The following is a 20602-nucleotide window of genomic DNA, read 5'->3' as shown; positions in this document are numbered from 1 at the left end:
CATTTGTTGGAGTTGGTTGCTTCCCATTATCGCTTGTTGTACCATGCCTACCTGCGTGAGGTGGGCGGCAATGATTCCGTCCTTGGAGGCGTGGACCTTGAGACTGCTGGTATCCAGGAGCTTGAGACCGCTCGTACCATGCCTACCTACGTGAGGTGGGCGACGATTTGTTGGAGTTTTTTTGGTCAGCCATGTCGTGTACTTCGCAATGCCCATTCGAGGAATCGGCCTTGCAAGCCGTTTGCTTCCTACAACGTCTGTATGGGTTTGTGATCGTGACTTCAACTACGAGGGAATGCGAGCTTATAGGGACCTCACCCGTTCTGCTATTGTTCTTGCAGTTTCGGTACTTCGGTTAGGTGGTGTTGTGTCTCCTATTGGTGCTGGTGGTTGTGTAGATACTCTTAGTGAGTCAGTGTGGTGTCAACTGATATGTAATCAGCTTATTTCTTCTGTTTGTAACATGTAGCGTACTTTTTTAGCTGGATTTATTGTTCCAGGAATTACCCGTTTGTTGATTATGTGTCAAAGAATACTCTACTGCCCCTCTCTTGTCTCTATGATAATGAACCTGCACTCTTTCTCTTCTGTTTTGGTTATTCCAAGTTCCCCTCTTCAGGGCTACCATTTGCTATGGATAATCAACTTGTACTGCCGTCGTGTTGACAATAGTGGACTATCCTGGATGTGTGTATGTTTCAGTTCTAATGTGCGGTTTGGCGTTCTTGTCTGTTTCAGATTGACTGCTGCTGCGAGGTGTTGCTGAGACTGAGCTGCTGCTGGTACTTCCTTGTTTGCCAGGTAGTGATCTCTGCCCATTTTTTATTAGCACATGTTTGTAGCTTGCTCACATGTATATTATCTTTCTTCATGACTGTGAATGTAATGGTCCTGATAAAAGTGTGCCCTCTCAGCATTCCTGTCCTTTGGTGTTTGTCACCTTCGTTTGTTCATATATTTGGAACACTTGCTTGATAATTAGTATTTATCTGCGGCCGGTGAATTAGTGTGCCCTGTAAGAAGAGCAGAACCACATTTATTTTTTAGGACTATCCTTAGTATAAGGTTTATGGTTACTTATTAGCAACATACATAATAAATGTGTTATTCTATACCTAAGATATTAAATCTGGAAACAGGGAATGTAAATGATTGTAGCTTGACAAAATATTTTGCTTGTGTTGTCATAATGGCTAGCGGTGGATAAATAAAAGAGATGCCATATGCATGCAATCAGCAAAGGTGTAACAATATCATGACAGAAGAATTCTCAAATAATATTTTACTACAAATATGTTTTTAAAACAAATCCAAACAACACCCGTTCATGGTTAGATAGAGACCTAATGGTTTTGGCACATTATTATATTGGCAGTTAATTTTTTATCGCTGTTATATGAACATTGGCAATAATTTCACGGGATCGTACGCCAAGGCGCACATCTAAATTTGTATATGATAGTTCTTTGTTTCTGGCATATTTTTATGTAAGATAGTTGCCGGTATGATTGTGTGTATTTCTTTGCGGAGGAAAATTGTTCGGTAACACCATAAAGATCATGCCAGTTTTAAAGTACCATCAGGGTCTTCTTGTTTGTTCCATGCGCACTATCCTGTGAGGCTGTGTAGTTGTAGCTGCATTAGTTGATATATAGCAATTCTTAGATATCCTGAAGACAGGCTTGTTTCATCTTCTAATGTACTTTCTATGTCAAGTATTTTTCCTACTGACTTCTTTTTGAGTCTTTCTGTTGTAGTTGTAGCACTTCATGAAGACATGCTTGTTTCATGTCCTAATGCACTTTCTATGCCAAGTATTTTACCTGCCGAATTATTTTTGAGTCTTTCTGTTGTAATTGTACCACTTCATGATGTGCATGATACTACTGTAGGACAATGATGCTATCTTCTTGGCCATGTGGTCTTGACTTGCAAGGTTTAGGACATTCACTGTGATATTGTTACAATTTTAGAACCTCGATACATCACATCTCTCTCATGATATCTACAACTTCTCCTTCCATGAAGTTTACTTAATTTGGAAGACGACGCATATAAAACCTTCTAATCGGTGAAATATTAGACATGCATGTCCAGAATTAAGCAGACAATTCTAGAAATATAACTATTCAAAATGGTAAACATCTTATATGTTTTTTCCCTATATCTCTGCCTCTTTGTCAAAATATGAGGCATTATGGGATGACATAGACGATTTTCCCTGTATGCTTTTTTAATATGTTCTTGCCTTTGCAAGATGGATGATAAGAGGAGATGTTTGACTATATTTGTTATTTTATTTTTGGCTATTTTTGTTCTGGTAGAAATAGATAAGCATATCCATTCTAAACTGAACTTGGTACAAGGAAATTCTTTTCATTAAAGAAAAGTTTCTGCTATATCACAGGTCTACTTAATTTTTATCTGTTAGTGGTAGTATTTTAAATGTAACCAGTTCATAATCAGCAACAACTTCTAATATGCATTCTTTGTAAGGTGTTCACAATATCTTGCATAGCCAGTTGAACCGGTACTGTTCCTTTGCTCTGTGTATCATCACATTTGAGAAATATTCCCGTTTGATGTGATGGTGTTACCTTATTGGTAGGACGACAGGGATTGTGATTTGCAAGGAGAGACCGAGACATAAGGAGAGTTGGGTAGAAGAAGGGCAAGGGAGGACATGCCATGATCTGCAAGGTAACAATTTTTTGTAGTCGGACGATTTGTGACATTTTTTTTTCAACATGCTGATTTTCAAGAATAATTAGGTATTTTTCGCCTGAATGTATTGATTTGTCCCATCATTTGAAAATATTAGTTAAACTAGATGGTGTTGGATGTTGATTGAGTACTAGATATAATTCGCTGTGATTCACTCGATCAATGCTCTGCCCCAAGGTATTTATCTTTATGAATCAAATTAGTTACTAAGATGGATACATCCTTTAGGTGTCATACCATAGTTGAAAAGGTGCATATATACAGAAAACAAATAATAAAAAGGGTACACGTACAGTACCATGATTTGTGGTATATAGATATCAATTTTAGAAAGCGTTCATGGAACAAAGAAGCAAAGGATATTAGTGCAGTAGAGATGATCATGCCATTTAAAAACCAAATCGTGGCTCTTTTGGTCCATTTAGTTGATGATGGGGGCTCCACTAATCTGTAGTTGGTTTGTATAGTCTGCTGATTTGGCACAGCAAAGAGAAATGCTTTAATATTTATTGTTTTTTCCACTCGGTATTACATTTTTATCCATCATCCACTCTAGCTATGATTACAATACCATGGAGACTGATGATGAACATGCATGTGGACCCCTCTTTGTACCTATGCAACAACGTAGGCTTCCTTAGCTTAGATAAAGGAGTATCTCTTTGTACCCTTCCATATTATTTTTCGCTTTCTTCGACTACTATTCTTAACATGCCGTCCATTGTTATGTTTGTTTTCGAGAAGGAAGACTTTTGTTGCCGCTCCTTTCCCCTGCCCATGCTGCAGCTAATCGAAAAGAACGCAGGCTGATCATTGATTCAAACCGTTCTAGGTTTAAAGTGGTGTTACCATCGCTTCCTAGCACATTGATTTTCATTCTTCTTGAGATGTTCTGATTAATTGTATTTATCTTTCTTTCTCTCCAGGTCATGTTTTACATGTTACGGTGTCTTCAGTTCGTAACGGTGAAGCCAATGAACATGCAGTTGAGCTGGTTGATAACATATTTGGCAAGGATACACCAGTTGTCCCAGAAATAGCTGTTGAACATCTGCCTGTGCTAAGTGATAAAAAGTGGGTAATTCTTCACTGATCACTTTTGCATCTATTTAACATGACTTGACAAAAGATATACATGCAGATATGAGACAAACCCTGTGGAAGACGCGACCGATGTAGATGGAAAGAAAAACATAACTTGATTCCCCATTAGGTGAGTTTTAGCCTTTCATGTGAAAATGATGTCAAGTCTGTGTTGCTTACCATCTGGTTGGACCTAACATTGATTGTTACGTGATTTGTTTTTCAGGAGAGTTGCCTAATAGGTGGCATAGGTCACCAATAGCTGTTTTCTTCCTGTTATCTACGTACCGTGGGATCTTAGAGTTATCTTCCTCTCTTTTGATGGTATTATGCATATGAATCAGGAGTTCAATACAATGGTTATCTTCTGCATCTCTTCTGGGTGGTGGCCACCCTACCGTAGCCTTCGTTGTGTAGGAGTGCTTTTGCTTCATGCTATTACCACTTCCTTAGTTATGTGAGAGACTTCTGCTCCGCGCTCCGCTCTCATTTTTAGTTCTTTGTAGTTTGTACTACCTCTCATAATATGTTTGGGGAAAAGACTTTGTAGGTGTACTGAAAATTTATAAGAAATGGATTATTATATTGACAACTATTTTTATCACCATTATATACGAAATAGATATTGGTACGAGTTTCACGGGATCGTGCGCCAAGGCGCACATCTAAATCTAGTCTGAAGGTATATATGATGCCCCCCAACGGGGGCCTCACAGCGATCCACGTTTGCCACCCAGGCGTGTAGTGGCTGGGTGATGCGTCGCTCTCGCCGGTTGGGCCACGTGTCGCATGGGGATTGGGCCCGTCCAGAAATATCTCTCTGCAGCGAGAGAGAGAAACCAACCCTACCCCAAATCACCAAACCTCCCCCCGTCGTCTCCTCCCCAAAGCCTCCTGCTCGGCCGCCTCCACCGCCACTCGCGTCGCCGCCGCCACCTTCTTCAGCCGTCTCCCCTCTCCCCGCCTCTTCCTCCTGATTCGCGATGCTGCGACCTCGAGGCGCCATCAAGGCCAGAGCTGGAGTGTGAATCCCTAGCGCCGCCTCCCACTCCCTCCCCTTGACCTCATTCTCTTCTGGATCCTCCACGGAAGCGGAGCCGCCGGTGGAGCGCCGCAGCTCCTCCTATCCGCCCTCTTCTTCGCGCGCGCCCGCCAGCGCATCTCACTCTATCCCTGTCTCATCTACGGCGGGTTCAACAGATGGTCGAGCTCCATCTCTCCGACCCTGGCCAAGCCCAAGCGACCCCCACATATCACCAAGGAGACCGGCATCTTCGTCTGTCGCGCTGCTGCCGTCGCCGTCGTGTTCTCCGGCCCCGACACCGCTGGAAGGGCTCCTCAATGCCAGCAACGCAGGTCATCCTGCTAGGAGGGCTTGACTGTGGCAAGCGCATCGACCTCGTCAGCGCGATGCAGGTTTATTTCCTCTTCTTCCTTGTTTCTACGTATGTGTGTGGTCTGCTTCCTTGTTTGTACGTTTGTACGTTTTGCCGCTGAGATGCCTGACCCACCTGCCATTAAAATTCCATATCAACTCTCGGGTAAAAACATCACTAATCAGATAGGAGTAGAATCAAATAATATATCTCTAATTGGAAGCCCATGTACAACTCTCTCAGCTGTTTGAGAAGTACTATATAATTTCAGTGTCTTTTTTGCTGATCAAGAGCAGGGTTGGATGCTGATCAAGAGCAAGAGCATGAGTCCTTTAGGATGCCAATAAATTATCTCTGGGTAACTTATTATGATGCATCTGGTACTTTTCAGCTATATCAAACGCATAGCCGCATAAGTTCACTGTCTATTTGTCAAATGTTTACATAAGAGTTTATTTATCTTTTTCAGACTTGCATTATCTGCCTTTATTTATATGCGACACTTAGAAGTGCGTATGCTTTTAAAAAATATGTGCCTATGCGTGAGAATGAAGTCTGACTCGATTTATTTCAGTTATTTGCAGTTGCTATTTGTTGGTTAGGCTGCCTGGTGCTAGATGGTAGGCCAAGAGGTGGAAATGCCAAGAAATCGATGTTAGCCGCAAAGAATTAGGACGCCTGCAGGGGGGGCAAGGAGGTTGGATTCTGGTTGGCCAAATATAGCGTCTCTGCATGTGATTCTACATGGTTTCTGAAGCAAGTTCATTGTTTGATCTTCCCTTAGTTCTTTCTCATTCATGGCCATCTATTTTCGCTTATTTGTAGTAATCCATCACCTTTGCGCAGGCCATTTTTATCCCCTTCTCTTCATTCCCCTGGTAAGGCCCACTTTTCCTTGTTTGATTTGATGCTCTTTTAGTTCTGTACAGGTTGCTTCTGAATTGCTTTGGAATCAATTGCATCCGTATGCTTCCACATGATTAATGATGTGCCCGCAGGAGAGGTGTTAAACTTCTTAAACCGTCTTATTCCTATCTGCAGATTACCAAGTTTACCTTTTAATATAAATATTTTTGTATCTAATCTAAGTTACAACCTGTTTTCCTTCATCATGACAGGCTCAAAAAGTCGATTTTCTGTTCATGGTGGAAGGGCTGCTTGAAGCAGATGCTAGATAGTTGCAGTTTTCTATGGAAAATGGTTCCTACTATAAAAAGAAATTCTTGAGCGACAGGTATATATCGTTTCTTAAGAATGGGTTTTGTATTTGTTTTGTCCAGGAAGCTAATGGGTTGAATTTTATAGAGAACTTGCTGCAAATTTGCATCGGTTGCGTTCTTCCAATATTAAGTAGCTTGTCATCTACAATTCCATTGCTCATCTAAGAAGGAAAATATCTAAACCTTCTATTTGTTAGGACTGGTTTTAAAACTCAGATAAGATGTCTACCATACAATATATGTACAAAGAAAAAGTTATGCTACTTGGGAACTCTAATTATCCCGCAGCCTCTTACTATACTTTTGTTGAGATTTGATTTCTTTTGGCGATTTATTGGGTAAGGATATATAAGGGGTGGTCCACTGAATACATCCTAGACCATCCAAGGTAGTTTTCTTATTTGAAAAAATAGGTCCGTTGGTGTTGGGCACTATTTTTGCTCCTACTTATGCTGGCTTCAGTTTGCATTGCGTTTGTTTTGCAGGCTGTTGTCGTGTTTGGCTCTTGCCGTTTCTTCCTTTACCGTGTGCGGGAGGTGCTGCAGTACATCAAGTAGCTATCCGAGTATCTTTTTTCTTTCACACTTGTCTAATTTCTTTGTACAAAGTTGTTCTATATTTTTCTCTTTCTGACATAAATTTATCAATGAAAGGAAGCACTGAGTTCACCAATTAATTTTCTTTGGAGTAATTAACTTGATTTTTTTTTATGGAAAGAGTTGTAGAAATTTGTTAATGATAATTCCCTATCATAAACAATTGATCTGTTTTTTTTCCTCATTCCTTATGCAGCTACAATATCTTAATCTTTGATTGCTTTATATTGGTAAAAATTCACACCTCTTTACACATATTGAAAGCATCTGCAGATCCATGAATACGCCTGCCTTGCGTTTACCAATGGTGTCAAATATGTGATCTGCAAATGTAACACCATAAGATATGATAAATGATTATATGTACATGTTCTGCTGCTCAATTTATATAGTGAAGTCACGTTGGTGTATGTATTATTACTTATCATGGTTCTCTATCTAAACAGAGCCATCTATTTATCAGAATTATCCGTGTTTCCTTTCTTTTTCAATTTATATAATGAAGTCATGTTGGAGTATACACTGGTAATATTGCCGAGAATCAAATATTGATTAGAGATTCAATATGGATTTTGGATCTTTATTGTGTCGGAAAACTGAGCATTCACAGTGATGATTCATCGCTTGCTGTTCAAATCATAGATATAATTAAATCATGATGTTAGTTTTACCTTTTATATATTCATTTTCTCTTACTACATGTCAATCTTAGTCTTGGTTATTTATCTGAGCCATGGATGCATCGGTTCAATTTTGTTAGCAAATCTGGACCTGTCATGGGTTCTCTCCTGCTGGTTGTTCATGCCCCCAATTTGTTTGGTTAGTTACCCTTGTTCATCGGGTAATCCTGAGTTGTTCTGAGGTGACAATTGCCCCTCACTTTATTTGATCCATGGGCGAGTTCGGTCGTGAAAACTGGGTGATTCTTCTCAATTTTGTGATGCCCATGGAATGAAAAATCAGGTCACCAATCATTCAATTCATGCATCCATTCCTTTTTTGTACTACATCCCTCTAGAAAATCAGGTCACTGGTCTTATTTATCTCCTAGATGTTTTTTCTTCTATCTTAGGTGTGGGCATTATATAATGTGTTGTGTTGTCCTGGTTCTTAGAATGTTATTGTTGGCCTCTAAAAAATCTAAACATACGCGTTAGATTTCAATGTGCTTTCCGGTGTACTTAATCAGAGTGTTAAACATTTCCCCTTATGGCTGAAACATTTCGTTCTCAGTTTAGCATGGCTACTCTGACCATGAGAGGTAAATGCTTACTGCAGTTTTGTATGTCACTATGTCTATTCAGAAAATGCACTTCTTTAGCTTCTTGTGTTGAGAATGTATTGAACAAATCGCTGCATAATACTGGTAATTTATGCAGCCTACGGAATTTCTCTTCTTACTAGCGATTCACTTGATGACTTTTATACAGAATTATAAGAAGGGTTTAGTGTTCGTCCGGTCCACAGAAGATGTAGAAAAGTAGGTAAACACATTCAAGTAAAAATCCCCATTAAATATATGCAGATGCAATGCATTCTAGAGCTATAAAAATCCTCATTCTTAAGCACTTTAGGGTATTAGTACCTTTCCCTCTTCATAAATTATTCATACAATCCTATATTTTGAGTTGTAATTTTGTGTTCCTAGAATAGAAGAACTACCGATTTAAGATTCAACCAACCCTTTTGAGATGCACGAAAATCTTCAAATAGTTTATGCATATGGTCTTCCACAGAGTAATGTCCTAGAGGCCTGGATAGATAGACTTGGATAGCTCTCTTTTTCTTCTTTTGCCTCTTCATTGCTGTTTTACATATTTTCTTATGCAGCACCAATATATATATATATATATATATGTGTGTGTTCTGTTTCTTTCTATGTGGCGTATACATCTATGATCTATCTCTCTTTTTGTTTCACCCTCTATGTATGTTGATGCCCTTTGTTTTCTTTTTCACATCACCTGCATTTTATTTGGTTGAAGTGGCTACTGCCAGTGCTTTACTCAAATGATTGCCTTATGCTATGACTCGGGGGGCAGGCAGCCCATGGCGGCATCAAAACCGGCTTGGTGGACGACTGGGAGCTACCACCGCTGACTGTTGCAGCACCATGGCTTAGAGCCGTGCCACCTAGGATTCACTATGGTATTCAAATCTGGAGCGGAAATCCACTGCGACGGTGAGGATTCTTCGTTTCCAAGGAGGGGGAGAGGTGCTATTCCCTGACAAGTGCTAGGTAAATTTTTTCCCTCCTTCCATTTGTTGATCTGTAGATCCACTCCATCTTTCTTTTTGAAGGAATGAGTAGGGAAGGATTCCGTTGCAACCCAATTGTTTGTTTCAGAGAATGATTGGTCTTTGTTACACTAGGATTCCATTGGTATATTGTCTTTGACTTTACAAGATCTCGTGTTGTGTGTCATAGATAAGTTAGCTTAGGGTTAATTGATTTATGTGGGTGCATTTTAGGATAATCTCATGGCGTGGCTGAAGAAGATGGCGATCTTTGGCATAGGTTGATGGAACTGAGAGCCTAACCGCTAAGCTGACGAGACCTCTTCACTAAGCTCCAGGTCCGTTCATCGTTTCCCAAACTAATATTTTTCTGGTTCTTGTGTTTGGTGATATGTTCTTCTGATCGACTACGGGATCCTATGTCTGTGCATTAAGTTCCTTGATGAGTTTATCAAAACAATGCAATTTTATAGACTATATTTGTCGGTCGCTTTTGCTTGCAGACTGCAAATTAGGAATCAAAAGGAGGTACTTTACAGGTTACAAAAACTGAAGGTAGGCTGCAAAGTGGATATTATGCTCTCCATGGCTTTAGTTTTATCAAGAATGACATCCAATTTATGTGCCGAGATGCACTGAGGTAAAATTTCTCATTCCAACTGAGTCAAGGTTTGCAGACCAGTGACGTTTATGGTATCACATTTTCTCACATTTGATTTGCTACTACAGATATAAAGGCTGGAGTGATTTGGGAGATACGAATTGTTGTGTCCTTCATCAAGTGAAAGGTATTTCGCCTGTAGCTCATGGTTTAAATAGCAATGTATATTTAGGATTTTATGTGGGGATTGATATTGTGATGCAATTCATGTGATGATCTCCTGCACTTTACTTCCAAAGCAAGGTGAATTAAGACCATGCTCCGAGATTCGGTCACAGTAATTAAATCAGAAGCTTTGCGTGTTAACCCACTATCAGTAACATCAGAACAAGTTATGTCAATGGATAATAGTGATTGCCTTTGCAAAGCAACAACTTCTAGCCAAGCAACCCCATTATAATCCCCAAACAACTGTCCCGATAGCAAAATACAATAGGCAATGAGCTCTGTCTAATAATATTGTATACAAAATATTTTATACGGTTTGATAAGTTGTCTTCTAATTTATCAGTATATAGTTCAGTGTGAGATGACCTCAATAGAAGCTGGTGAAAATTATATGTGCTTAACTAATCATTGCATTCCAGTAGGGAAGAGCGAATATAATTTATCAGTAACTGTAATTTTACATAAAAGTATTCAATTTGATGAAAACCGAGTACTACATCCATTTAGTATATGAAGGAGGGTACATATATCTAATTGATAGTTGTATTGTCGCGGCTGGTACACTTTGTGGTGAAGTCCTTTCAGTTCAAATTGACCCTAAACTCTGAAAGAGGTGCCAGAATAATAATGACTTTGACATGGTTAAGGACTTAAGGTTCCATATATCTGCAAGCTGGATAATAGGCCAGATATGATGCTTGATTTTTGATATGGTATGGCAAAACCTAAACATGGGCCAGTACATCTTCGATTCACGGGGTTTGATCAAAGTTAATAAATGATTATGGCCTGTATCTGCTCTCTGAAGAATGCATTGTTTGGCATGTCCAAGAAGTTCCGTTGCATACGTAGATTTGTTATTTATCTTACATGTTCAGTTCTCAATTCTGAAAACTTATTACATATAAGAATTTAATATCTCACTTCTATAAATGATAGAATATATTGCCTGTTATAAATATATAAAAAGTTGCATACAGTAATCTTGGTTGGGAAACGATACTGCTCTTCCTAGATGGAAATTTCTAGCGTGGAGCTCGAATGTTCAGCTGGACAGCCACGTATTTACATGTTTTATGAATTTACGAAAAAGTATTAGTATTTGCTTGCTTCATCACTTTGATTGAGTATTTTTTTTTATTTTCCAGTTGCCATACAAATAAGTTCTTGCCTACAGCTCTATCACATCTTTATTATTCCGGTCCTTAAGATGGTTCTGGATTATCTATTATTATTTTATTTTGCTAGAGTCTTCGTCGCACGTCGCGGAAGCCTTTGCATGTTAGCTTCTATTTCCCTCTTGATTGCTTTCCGTCTTGATACCACGTTGAGACCGGTGTTCACAGCTACGGCCAATTAGCTTCAACGCCTCAAGTGGACGTGGTTGCTTTCTACGGCCAATTTGCTCCATACTTCACTAATTTTACAGGAATGTAATCATTGGATTTTCACGACGGAGCTCATTTTGTACATTGCTTTGAACGGAAGTTGCCAAAATTCCATTCAACTTCCATCATTCTTTATTTGCAGAGCACCAAAACGAGACCTAATTAGTAAATGTGATATACATTGAGACCATAATAATAATAAAAAAAATGATTGGCCGGAAGAAACCCAGCAGCGTTGTGTATTGATAGCGGTAATTGTGTGCACAACACCGAGAATGCGAGTACGGACACTCGAACTCGGGCGGGCTGGGAGCTATCAGCAGCTCACTGCCACCAGGCTATGCCTTGGTTCACGAGACCATAATAATAAAATGCAGCTCAAACCAATACCAGCCTTGAATATGAAGTAATCCACTATCTTTATTTTCATTACCATGGTGCCTCATTAATTTCAGATTTAGTTGCATATTATTTTATTTATGAACTATGTATGCATTGCTGCATAAGATGGAAAGTAAGGTCAAACATTAGCTGACATTCTGTTTGTTACACTCTTTTGAACTAAAAAAAGTTACTTGTTTGCCAGCCACTGGAAAATTTCAGGTGCCTGACAAAGAAATTATGTAGAGGTAGACAACCCAAGTAATTAGTCATTTGGACTTACTTAAGTTTCTGAATTTCATCAGGTTTGTCCTCTGCTCCATATCTCTACAAATATTTTTCTCAACCTTTACCGACATCAGTATATCTTATGGGCATAGGAAAGTGATATGTCGACCACAAGCTTGGGGCAAATAGGCTGGCTATAGATTAAAAATGAACTTGAGTAAAAGAAATAGAAAATGAAAAAAGGTTGTCCAACTCAATATAACCAGTTATAATATTATGGGTTCTACATTCACATAATATGGGTGTGAACGTGTTCTCTATCTATGCAGATTAGTTTGTTGCTAGAGTTTGTAGATCAGTAGCAAACAATATATTTGGGTGGACTAAAGAAAACGAGTTTATTTTAGTATCAATTGCTACACGCTCTATATATTTGTGCGGAAGCTTCACAACTAGCTAGAGACAAGAGGCTGTACTAAACAGTGCACCTTCTGGGCTTTTTTCCACTGCCTGAACTCATTAAATTTTTAAATAATCAAACTTATATTTGTTAGAAGAATACTCCGAATATACTTATTTTTATCGAATTCCAATTAAATAGTTTAGCATTAGTATGACTTTGCAAAATTCAAGCCACCCCTCGACATTGTCAGATGAGAAATATATCCCATATTATCTCACAAATAAAAGAAGGTGCCTATAAAATGATATTTGACTGGGGGAAATGGAGAAAGCTATATGATATTTAGTACATTTTGGAATATTTACAATACTTATATACTTTAGTTGTATAGAGTTTTATATTTCTTAATAGAAACCAATGAATCAGTTATTATAATAAGCACTGAAAAGTGTATTTATAAATGGTCGTCTGACTCCGTGGTAGCTGGTAAGCTCCCCAGGGTCTTGCCAGCAGTTGTGCTTGCCAGGTCAAGAATTGATGACTTATGGAACTCATCGTGTTACATATTCTCCTCATCCAGCTGGGGCCACATAATTTGAACATTCCGATGGTTCGATATTCCTTACTAATACACAAAGTTGTAGGCTTTGGTGAATCTGTTGGGTTCTTGCAGGTCTTGCAAGGCCAAGAAATTGGGCAGACAGTTCCACTGTTCCAAGAAATGGTGTCTGATGCATGCTCTCTAAAAGAGGGATATGGGTTGTACAATAAAAATCTGATAGATGGTCCTGCTCTGGTGTTTTAGGTTGCTACAGCAGGGCAAAGCTCAGGATGTCTTCAAAGGCAAATGAACAGGGCAAAGTTGTGACTTGCATACCTCTGTTTCTAGAAGTGAGCCAGACCCATCATTTTTTTACTAAGTTGAGTTCTATTTGTTACATCGCTACACACAATGCATAAGGAAAAATTAATAGTTTTAGAAATACAGCCACAAACACATTGCTACATGTCTATCTGTAACATCAGAGTGTACCATTTTTATTTACATTTCCTTTTCTAATTACCATCTAAGAATTGAATCCAAGGATACCAGTTGTTTCTATATTTCATTTTGGAATGAGTAAGTCATGTGTGTTCTTCATTTATAGCTTAGTTAGTTTTATATTTTTATGCACAATTAATATAGCGATTGCCAAATCTTTTACCAAAGATGGGGAACCATATGCCAAGTCGGGCTCCTGATCATAAACTTTTACCCTTTAGCTAATATGATCTCCGGTCCTTTCTTACCAGGTTTAAGCTATGGATGTCGGTGAGATTCCATCCAGGTTCATGATCAAGGCGGCGTTCACCGTTTGCAGTTTTCATTGCCATTCACAACACCATACCCACCAAGGGCGAAGGAACAGTTTCCATTGCCATTCACAACACCATACCCACCAAGGGCGAAGGAAGAAGTGCCGGTGACATTCTCTCAACATGTCATAAACATCATTCCGATGGAGAAGTCCGACTATGCAACCTTTGACATGTCATACTAATGACAGTTTACATAGTGTTTTTACCTATCGAATAGTTTTTTTTCCATTTGATGTTTTATTACCGTCGATATCTATAGATGCTTAATATAGTACTTTACAAACTATTTACCGGAGCCGCGAGCCATGGAAAGCCCCAAAATATTGCTCGATTTCCTCTTTTCTTGATTGTATATAAGCGTTTGCTACTCCATTCATGATTTCGTGTGCTTTGTCCTGATTTCATCCTACCGACTTTGTTTTGTAAAATCTAAAAATCGTATTTTCATTTTTCACCTGACTTTCATCATTCTTATAGAAATTGTAAATCGGTGCAAATTTCACGGGATCGTGCGCCAAGGCGCACATTTAAATCTAGTCTAACGTTATATATGATGCCCCCCATAGGGGGCCTCACAGCGATTAGAGCACGTGGGCCGTTAGATCTTTCCATCAGTGCATCTTGTCCGTCCAATTCTTTTGACTGCACAGTATAAAAGGAGGAGCCACAGTTGAAAACCCTAGCCGCCGGAAGCCAATCGTCGTGCACGCTGCTCTCCTCACCAATCCTCTCGATTGGCTCCTCCTCCAATCCCCTCCATCTTCGCCTTTCTCCTCCAACCTCTCCCGTCCTTCCGCCTTCTCTGGTCGTCCTCATACCGTGCCACACCAAGAGAGCAGCGGGTGGTGGCAGGCGGGAGAAGTGCAGCCGCCGCGCATCATGCCATCGCCGGACGAGCAGGTGGTGGCCGGCGGGAGCAGCGCCACCGTCGCTGGACGAGCAGGTGGTGGCCGGCGGGAGCAGCGTCGCAGCCACGCGCCATGCCGTCGCTGGGAGGAGCTGGTGCGCCTCGTGCTGTCACACAGAAGAGATTGGTTTGCCTCAGATTTGTCTGCTCTTGAGTTGTATTTTGTCCCAGATTTGAGATTCTATAAGATTTCCTTTTGTTTCTCTACGATTCTTTGACATTTGCTTTTGGTTTGTCTCAGATTTGTTCGTTCTGGTGTTCTATTTTGTTCCAGATTTGTTCTATATTTTTGTTTTTTGATTCTTCCTTTTGATTCCTCTTTAATTTTGTACATCAAATTTTTATTCTTCTCAGCCCCTCCTTCATGTGCATCCTCGTGCCTTTGCAGGGGTCACCTTGGTGGTGCTCAGCAGCAGACACCGGTGAGAACTAGGAGGAGTAAGAGGACGGAAAGAAAAAATATGGAGCAGCAAGACTACAAAAGTGGAGTAGGCAGAGATGTGGAGGAGCCAGAAACATTGTGGTTTGGTTCTTTCTTATGAGGTCCCTCTCACAAGGAAATTAGGGGCACTTTTTAAGTACATCGTGTGATTGGTGCTCCTCTGTACTCCCTCTCACTCCCCACATCTCTCAGTTTTGCAATTTGTGTAGTGAAGAAAATTAGAAGTTTCGAATTCATATTTACCTCGTGGGTTATCTTTTTGTTTCTCTAAAATTTCATTACTACAGGGTGTATGTCAGTATTTTTTTTTAGCTAGCTAGCTCCATTCTTCAGTGGCACATATGCCATTTTTCTCAAAATGGTCCATGCTAAAGATGATGTTATGTTGCTTTGTACAGTTGGCATGGAAAACCAGCGAGCAAAGCACATTTCTTGAGGTGATGCTCCAATATCACGGGTAAGTGATTCTTCTATTTTTCTTCTTCAAATACTCCTTATTTCTTTTAGTTTAGGAAAGGGAGGAACACATATATGTTGCTTGCAACGGTAGTGATCCAATGATCGAAATGATTTTCAAAAGGAATGCTTCATGTCATATTTAGATTTACAAATCGATGATATGCATGGCCAATTTTATTATGAGGAAAACATAGCATTTTCCTAATTCTAATTTATGTGCAACACCTCCTACGCAATTAGAAATCGTGTGCTTGATGTACAATATATATATATATATATATATATATATATATATATATATATATATATATATATATATATATATATATATATATATATATATATATATATATATATATATATATATATATATATACCAGCACTATTCCGCAACCGGTTGCGGAATAATATTCCGAGCACCAACTTGTACTTCCCTGGACACAAGGTTGTACTTCCGGATAACGGGGTTCAACTTTCCGTCGAAGTTACCTGAACTTCCCATTTTCTTCAGAGCTACTGATTCTACTTCGTGTTTTCTAACCATTTGTCGGAACTATGCAAATGATATACCGTCGGATAGATAATGAAAAACCGCAACTTTTTCATGTTCAGACTTTTCACAGATTTTGCACGGTTTAAATTTAATTTTGAAAATACGAAAACGCTTCTATATGGCCAGAAAACGAACTTTTAGTTCGGTTTTTGAATCGCTTATCGAAATTGTGCAAATGATATACCGTTGGAAAGATAATGAAATTGCGCAACTTTTTCATGTTTTATGTTTTTTCAAAATCCTCACAGTTTTTGAACAATTTTGAAAATACCGAAATTCGGACGTACTCAAAAAACGAGCGGAAAGTAATTTGGACGATTTGTTTCAACCGTATATCGGAATGATGCAAATGATATGGCGTTGGAAAGCTATGGAGAAGGCGCAACTTTTTTATTTACATTGTTTTCTCTAATTCTTTACGGGTTAAGAGAAAAAATCAAATTACTGTCCGCCCGTTTGTATTAACATGCACCAAATAATTTCCCTGCAAATACCAAATGGTATATTCAAACGGAGCAATTGATAAACCATTGGAAAGGTATCAACATGGCCCATATTTTATGTATGTAACATTTTCCCCAAATCCATGAATAGTAAAACTAATTTTGAAAGTTTTAAAATCACATCTCTCTTGTTTTTGTGAAATAACGACTTGAATTTGATGGATTAGATCTATTTATTTGTTGTGAAATTCAGTAGGTAATGAAATTAGACACATACTCTACCATATAAAGGTTTTGGTGACAATGATTGAGGTGTTCGGTGATCAAATTGATGAGATTTGGACAATATATTTTCGCCTCGTAAAAACAGAGCATTGAACTTACCGCGACATCAACTTGCACTTCTCGGGAAAAGCGGTTGTACTTCTCGGTGCTGTTGCACGAAAGTGTTTAGTAAAATGACTATAATTTTCTCATACGATTTCCGTTTGAGGTCCACGGCCACAAAAAATGTTCAGCACAAGCACGCGCATCTGAACTTACCGCGCATCGTATACTTTCCAAAACTAATCAATTGTACTTCCCAACGTTGACGTGTGTACTTCGGGAAATTGTACTACCGAGACACAATAATTGTAGTTCCTCCAATATTTTTTTGTATGGATGATTTTATTTTTATTCTCGGATTCACTATAGGCATATGTGCTTCCCGAAACAGCAGTTTTGCACTTTTCAAAAAGAAGAATTTGTACTTCTTGGCGCCATTTTTCGTGTGTTTCCTGTCACTATTGTTTTTAATTTTCCGAATTGATGTATACTTCTCAAAATCGAAGTTTTGACCTTCCAAACATTGGTATTCGTACTTATGGGAGTGTTTTAGTTGCCTTATTGTTTTTAGCAGTATCCTGGGTTGTACTTCTCGCATTGTCGCTACTGTGCTTCCTTGATTTACTGCCATGTACTTATTCAAGACTTAATTTTAGCCATAAATTGCGAAATATTGCCATGAGTTGCCTTAATGTTTCCCTTTAGTTCCAATAATTATCAGCATGTACTTCTCAAATTTTCCAATTAAACTTCCTACATATTTCCTTGGAAAATAGTGGCGGCGATGGGCTGGAACAAATGGTGGTGGCGTGGTCTCGTTCTTCTCAAAATTAATTTGTTGCACTTTCTGGTAGTTACTTGGTGTACTTCTCGGCTATTACTTTTAAACATTATTAGCATTTTTCCTGTGCATGTCAAATATAAGGCTCTGCCTTTTGACGAATGAAGTTTTCCATTAAGTTTTCTTTTTGCAAGTGAGCATTAAGAAACAGGCAACCACAGGTGAATAAGTGCACTGCCCATTGACAGGCGATTGTACTTCGAGTAAACTGAACTCTGTACTGCCCGCAGCCATGGGGAGGGAAATAGGAACACGGCCACACGTTGTCGGAGAAGAAGAAAAAAGCAGCGCAAGTTAACTGAAATCTCCACTCATTTCTGCAAAAAAAAAAAAACAGAAAAAAACAAGGGGAAACGGCATCATCTCCTCCAGCTCATGACCGTGAACGAAGTCCACCGCGCGGAGAGCCGTCTGCGCGCATTGTGCCGTTCATCTGGCCTGCTTCCGGGGCGGAGTGGAGATTGCGAGAAACGGTGCCGGATTGTGGGGTCGGGGGCCGGTTTGGGGCGGCGGCAGGATCCATGGGACAGAGGAATGCCGGCGGGATCTCCGGTGGCCCGAGGCAGAGGCAGGGGCGGCACCTGAGATCGAGCGCCGGCAGCGCGCACGGTCGCCGGTTGCTGCACAGGAAGACGATGGGACTCCTGGACAGCGGGGATAGGGGCGCCGCGATGGTGGGTAGGACGCGACCAGCGATGGGATCCCGTCTTGCTGCACCGCGATGGTGGGGAGGACGCGACCGGCGATGGGACTCCTGGACAGCGGGGACAGGGGCGCCGCGATGCTAGACGGCGGCCGGAGTTAGGCCGGCGGCGAGGGCCCTGACCGGCGGCGGGGAGCAGGGGATGGGGGTTGCGGGATGCGGGCCGATCAGGTCGGGGCGATGGGGGCGTGCGGGGGCAGGAGGTGGTTTGGCAGGCTGTTATTTCGCTCGGTAGCTCTGTATAAGGATCGGTGATGCTCAGAATATTATTCTGAGCACCGGTTTCAGAATAGTGCGACCCTATATATATATATATATATATATATATATGGGAAATAGTGGGCTATCATGGGGCATAGCTACGCACCCTCAACCAGCCATTGGATCAACACTATAAGGCATTTCCACCCTTCATCTATCTTAACTCCGTTAGGGCCGTTAGCCAGCCTTTTTTCCCCTCTCCCCCCCCCCCCCCCCACCCACACACACACACCACCACATCACCACCGTTCCCCTTTTTACTGTCAAAAATAAAACCATCCCGTCCACCTTCCTCTCGTCCGCATGGCGACGGCCACCCGCCCCTTCCATTCATCCTACCTCCGGCGCCCTCTTGAACCCCCAGGGCAGGCGCGCACCGCCCCTTTGTCGACTAGCGCGCCCCGCTGCCGCATCCCGGCGAGCTCCCGCGTCGTCGGCTCCCTCCGCGTCCACCCCATCTCCGGCCACCAGAGACCTCCGTCGTCGCCGTTCCAGGGGAGATGGTGGATGCTAAGAGGCGCGTGGTGCAGGGCACGGCCACAGGACTTTCTTTTTTTTGCATCACGGTCATTTGTGATTTGGATTTGGGGATGGCATTTTGCAGATTTAGATTTGTTCCAGCCGATTTTTTTCTCTTCCTCTCGTGGAGATTTTTGTTGACCTGATACTGACTCGCCGCGACCATGAATGGTTGTCGTGCGGTTCTCGAGCCTGGGCGGAGGCGATAAGAGGACACGGCCGTCCCGGGCGTTCAGGCGGCGCCGAGCAGGATAAGAGGACGCGGCCGTCCCGGGCGTTCAGGTGGCGCCGAGCAGGAAGGAGAATATTGGGCCAACTGGCCAAGGCTCGCGCGAGCCGCGAGGTCTTCCGTGTCTTTTTCTGATCCTGGGTTTGCTTTGCCCCTTTGCTGCTGCTCTCTTTTCGATTGGGTTCTCGTTTGCTCATTTCGATTCAAGGCTCGTGAATGATATTCTCTGCACTCTGGTGCCATCCTCCTCATCTTGTACTCCACTACCAACGAGGGACGACACCGCGTCGTCCGGACCAGACCCCCGCCTTCCTCGTTGCCAGCGCCTGCAAGCTGCAATCCCTTCCTCTTTCAAGTGCTCCAGCGTACTGCCACCCACCAGGATCTCCGCCCACAAAGTGGTCACCGCGTGGGGGCATGAGGTGGCCAAGGTCAATGCAGTGAGGATCTACAGATTCTTCCGATCTTGATTTGCACTTTTTTTCAGATCTAGATTTGCTCTTGTAGTGTTAATTGAGCTGCTGGATGTGTGGAGCAGTGGAGGCAGCCGGATCCTAACCTGGATATTTTTTCGATCTGGATTTCCAGTGATTATTTTTCTATCCGTTTTAGCATGTCCCCTGTCATGTTCATGCGATCCATGTCAATCATTTGTTAAGATGCAATGGGGTGGGCAGGATTTGTTTTGGATGGGTGCCTGACGGTAGCCAGCGGAGTTAATTTTTTTGTACGGAGTAAGTTCCATGTTTTTGTTCTTGCTCTACCGCAAGGCAAAAATTAGTTGGTAATTGTTCTTGCTCACGCACCATATTGTTCTTCCTCTCGATCCAGATTACATGTTCATCCAAGTTTATTTAGAGAAAAGATGGAGAATGCTGCGTGGTTAGTTTTGATTTTCAGAACGCTTATTCGTGGTCCTGAAAATAATTAACAGGCTTGCCCAATCCAAGTTTTTAGTAGATCCATACATTTTCTTTGTCCAGATCTTAATTTCTTGGATTCCTCTCTCATGTTCTTTGTTTTTCTTCTCTCCAGAGCTCATGAGTTTCAGTAATTTCAGTAGCGCAAAGTTTTTATGAAGTCTGTAATCTGT

The 20602-nt window shown here is 41.0% G+C and overlaps 2 long non-coding RNA genes across 7 annotated transcripts; both read left to right on the top strand.

The window, feature by feature from the left end:
• The first annotated feature begins 4742 nt into the window (after positions 1 to 4742).
• LOC124680390 lies at positions 4743 to 13720 on the top strand. Of its 2 annotated transcripts, XR_006995519.1 has the most exons (4): positions 4743 to 5223; positions 6113 to 6186; positions 6302 to 6417; positions 13272 to 13720. It is a non-coding gene; the product is annotated as an uncharacterized LOC124680390 (long non-coding RNA). The 2 variants fall into 2 exon arrangements; XR_006995513.1 differs by lacking the exon at positions 4743 to 5223 and having other exon boundaries at positions 5892 to 6186.
• Positions 8130 to 10676, top strand: LOC124680178. 5 transcript variants are annotated; one of them, XR_006995473.1, is made up of 5 exons: positions 8130 to 8479; positions 9042 to 9382; positions 9472 to 9575; positions 9741 to 9877; positions 9967 to 10675. It is a non-coding gene; the product is annotated as an uncharacterized LOC124680178 (long non-coding RNA). The 5 variants fall into 5 exon arrangements; XR_006995487.1 differs by having other exon boundaries at positions 8130 to 8483; XR_006995494.1 differs by lacking the exon at positions 8130 to 8479 and having other exon boundaries at positions 8853 to 9214; positions 9301 to 9382; positions 9967 to 10676.
• Positions 13721 to 20602: the final 6882 nt, after the last annotated feature.

This window comes from Lolium rigidum, chromosome 1 (assembly GCF_022539505.1).
Source record: "Lolium rigidum isolate FL_2022 chromosome 1, APGP_CSIRO_Lrig_0.1, whole genome shotgun sequence".
In the NCBI taxonomy this organism is placed as follows: domain Eukaryota; kingdom Viridiplantae; phylum Streptophyta; class Magnoliopsida; order Poales; family Poaceae; genus Lolium; species Lolium rigidum.
This window is presented reverse-complemented; position numbering and strand designations above follow the sequence as displayed.